This window comes from Cucurbita moschata, unplaced genomic scaffold, assembly GCF_002738365.1.
Source record: "Cucurbita moschata cultivar Rifu unplaced genomic scaffold, Cmos_1.0 Cmo_Scf00005, whole genome shotgun sequence".
NCBI lineage: Eukaryota > Viridiplantae > Streptophyta > Magnoliopsida > Cucurbitales > Cucurbitaceae > Cucurbita > Cucurbita moschata.
In genome coordinates this window covers 5,637,041-5,641,493 of record NW_019268521.1, presented here as the reverse complement: position 1 = coordinate 5,641,493, position 4,453 = coordinate 5,637,041, and the positions used below count along the sequence as shown (strand labels likewise).

The 4,453-nt window shown below is 35.5% G+C and overlaps 1 long non-coding RNA gene across 1 annotated transcript in view; it reads right to left on the bottom strand.

Moving 5' to 3' along the window:
* The window catches only part of LOC111442604, a 6,533-nt gene extending 2,162 nt beyond the window's left edge, over positions 1-4,371 (bottom strand). Inside the window, exons 1-3 of the long non-coding RNA XR_002710328.1 lie at positions 3,859-4,371; positions 1,500-1,651; positions 620-718 (exon numbers count right to left, since the gene is read on the bottom strand). This is a non-coding gene — a long non-coding RNA (uncharacterized LOC111442604). The remainder of the gene's footprint in view (positions 1-619; positions 719-1,499; positions 1,652-3,858) is intronic.
* Positions 4,372-4,453: the final 82 nt, after the last annotated feature.

The window sequence follows — 4,453 nt, the reverse complement described above, 5'->3', positions numbered from 1 at the left end:
ATAAAATAAATTTTGAAAAAACGAAAAAAAAAAAAAAAAAAAAAAGAAGATATTGACCTAGAAGCTTGATGAGGGAAATGCAAAAATGACCAACTAGAGCGAAAAACCAAACATCTTAACCTGGTAGTACTATCCAGAGGAGAAATGGGAGAAGGCAGGCTGTTGAAATAGAGGAAGGATACCGAATTCAGCTGATGCCTGATGTTATACGTAGGAAAGTACGATAGGGAAACATGTCTGACATGTGTTTATTACGAACTAGGAACTATTTCCATAATCTTTTGGGAAGGAACTTAGCTTTGCTCGAGTCACATTCTATAGTGATCTCTGTAAAAAAAAACATCGATATTTTCCTTCCCCTTCAAGTTCTAGTTCCATTAGAAACTCTTTTCTTGAAATTGTTATTAGTAAGGAACCTCTTTGAAATTATTAGCAGGGAAGGGAGAAAAAATGGAAATTTACCAAGCCATACAACAAGGTTCACCTATTTTAGTTGAATTCTCAAACTAAAACTTTAACCATTTCATATGAATGGAAAAGGGCTTAGCTACAACGAAATTAAAATGCAGAGATTCAAATTCCAATGGGAGAAGAAGAAGAAGAGCATTTTATTACTCACCTGCCTTCTCCAAGAGTCAATGGCAAAGATTTCCCATCACACCTTTATTTCCTGGTTTTGATACGGGTGATACTGCTTTGCCTTGGATCCAAATGCAGTCTGCAACAATATAAGGGGTTGATGCATTTAAATATGATCCTATGAACTCGGTATGATATAAAATAATCGGCCTCTGATGGGTTACTGATGGAAATACCAAAATGACCTCCGTGTAAAGAAGACGCCTCAAAACACACCAATAAAATTAACTTGGTCTTCTTTTTTATACTTATATCAGAACTTAACTCCGTCTGAGAATTAATGAGAAATTTTTATAGTAAAATTAATTTTATGAGTTTGAAATACCTAGTAGCTATTGACGAGGTACAAAATTGCTTGAAGATTTCAGAAAAAATAATCATCAGAGGGAAAGAAAAATGCAAGGGAAGTTCTGGGCACAGTTATGAAATATTTGCTCATTAAGAAATGGCATACATCATTAGAGAATACTTAAAAACAAGGGCATTCCCATTATTAAATACAAAACTAAAACTTTTCTTTGGACAAAATCAACATATTTTCCGTTGCTGCTTTAATGCCAATATATACATACACTAGACGATTCACTATGCAAGGAGCACCTTAGTTTCATCATCTGTGCATTTTATTGTTTTCTTAACTAGCCACAAAAAAGATAGGTAAAGTAGAAAATCAAGTCCAATTTGTCATCTTGTATTCTTTTAGAAAGAAGGAAGAATAACTTTATATCTATGAACAAAGTAAAAAAGGTTTAGCTTTTACTACTTCAGATGACAGTAAGGCCTTTATTAGGTATAGTTTGATAGCATAAATAATGGGCACAATATCATATTAGCAAAGAATATTAAAGCAACATGCTCACCTGTCCAGACCTGAAACTGAGCAGTGATAATGTCACATACTCTCACTTGGAGTCCCTGTATAGTCAATCTACCAATTGCTGCGTGATGTGTCAGTCACCCTATACCAACCATCTAAGTGGAATGATTGAATCGTATCCCCCAGGACCAGTTCCTGTCCAGCCATCATTGGTCCTCTTAATTTTGTTCCTCTTTCAATAGAGAACATTCAGCATGTCTTATACACATTTGCATATATATAATACATACACAAACAAATAATGTGAAGTCATAATTACATAATACTGTAACTGAGAGAAGTTTGTAGTGAGGGACTAGCAGGTTATGGCGTAGCTGTACAGTAGCAGCAAGAACACAAACAAGCATAGCCTTGCACGTTATGAGAATTAGCATATATCAGATGATGGTTCAAAATTAGGCATTAGGGGCACCCAACATTGGCGTATGAAAAGAAAATTCAAGTAACCCTTTATAGTTAAATTGATAAAGCAAGGTACATGCGCATGCAGTTAGATCCATAGAAACTGATGTAATATGCAGGGAAATTCAAGACTCGAAAATCATGTAGTAATTTGCAGCTCTTGATCAACTTCGGCTGCTTATATCCTAAGTTTAGTTTAAGCATGTGAAAGACACTTCCCATTGATCATATAAGTCGGAAGTAAAGATCAGAAGATGCAAGTAACAGAACATAAATATTGGATGCCCCTAAATCTCTGCCGACATTTCGTAATACCTCTTAAAAAAATAAAAAATAAAAAATAAAACTTGAATTGACAAAGAGAAGACACAAAAAATGTGATATGTGAAATGATTTTGATGCCTATAAATCTCTGCTTATATTTCTTAACACCAATAGAAAGACAATATACTATTTTTCTTAAAAAAGGAAGAGACAAAAATCTGGCCAAGGGCTTGTTATGTTTAAAATAAAATTTTGAAAAACACCACTCCATAGTTCATACTCCTCTTGCACGCTGCCAATATATCTTTTTCCTCCCTTCCTCCAGAAATTTTGATTGGAAAGAGCTAATCATCTTTTCTTGAGCAATGACCATGAATAATTAGCTTTTCCCCATTAGAAGTACCAAGAATCTCGAGTCCATTTGACAAAAGAGATCTCAAATCCAATCATTCGTTGGTAAGAACTATTTCTACAAGAGCTTTCATAATCTTATACTCTAGATATCAGCTACCAGCCTCACTATTATATCATATTATTGTCTTCATAATTGTTCATATCATTAAGCACAATCCGACTACATGATCAATAACAATAGAAACTACAAATAGAATAATCAGCCAAGCGGATCCTACATATTTAAATAGAAATCGACTTTGGCAACAGAACCATAAAGAAAACTAAATATTACAGCTTAAAGTTTAGTGATTAGTGCAGTTTTTCAGGAAACTGTTTCTTGTCCGTCAAATCCTAGCAAAATTTCACAAACATGCAGAGAAATAATTTAACTATAGTAGTAGAAATGTAGGTCGGAATAATTTCCTTCAACAAAGAAAAAAGGAAATTCGTGTACAAGTGACAGAAATGAAATTTCAGATATCAACGAAAGCAAATACTCTAGATCGCACTGTCAGTAGATTCTAATACAGGATGAATGATGCATCCATTTCCAGCAACAAAGAGAAAAAAAAAATTGATAAACAACCGTATGCAACACAAAATGTGATGCAACAAAACATTGACATGTTGACCTGATAGCCAAACCAAATGACTCTTCCAACTCCGTATGGAAGCCATAAAAGATTGACCGAATACTGAAGTACAATAGGACAGGATGTAAATAAGTAAACATCATAGGAAATAGCTTATCAGTATTCTCACCTATATTGCAAATTGAATCAGGCAGAACGTGACCTATATTTCTCAACAAAAAAGAAAGAGTCTGGATTAGTGCAGATTCAAGTTAACTGTACTTGAGCCTTAACTTAAGCAAGCAGATCTCCGTAGGTTTATAAGCACAGTTCAGACCAGACTTATCAAAATGGTTGATCTCCTATTATAAACGGAAAATGAAGTACAATATGTTACCATTCCGGACCGCGGTAAAGATCTCCAGTTCAGACCTCACTCGATTTAGTATATTCGAAAACGAAGCGCATTCTAGAACACTATTCAAATCGTACTGCGTTCTTAATTAAAGCGTGAAAACCACTCGGTTAACTGATATATAAAACGATAACGTTCTAGGAAAAGACAAGTACAAGAGGAAAACAGAATAGAATCATAATCATAGAACCATCCATATTCTAACAGGAAAAAAAAGAGATCAAATGTAATCATCACTCATACGGAAACATGAGCCGAATAATTACACAGCAAATGAAAAGCGCAAAACTCACGGCAATAATGGATGCTGTGGCGCTGATTATTCCAGAGAAAAATATCCTCCAAAGCTTCTGATCATCCGGTTCCTGAAAGCAATCCAAACATACGAATAGCGTAAACCACACGGCGAAGGAAGTGGATGTCGCGGCGCCGACGAGGCCAGAGGTAAAAACGCTCCAAAGGATAATCGTCGTTCCTCATTTCTTTCGCCACAGAGAAATTCTCACGCAAAACTCAGACCATCGCTACATCTCTGGTTCCCGCCTTTTACATTTCCTTATATATAGTCGGGGGCGGAGATCGTGTGTGCTCGCTCACATGGAACCTCATAAAATTTGCATACGTGGCAAATTAGAAAAAAATTCACAAAACAATAAGGTACGCGTCGGAGAAGGGAGATTCATTAAGTAATATATCGTGGTTGACTGTACGACATGTCGGCTTAATGGCACGTGTATAGATGTGTTGGGCCAAAGAAAGCCCACGGTTCATAAAAGCAAACGGGCTTCCCAATCTGTAAGGTTTCAGTGTTTATCACGAGTCGTCCGCACGATGACCTAATTTGGAAGAAAGAAATTCGCAAAAAAAAAAAAAAAAAAAAAAAAAAAA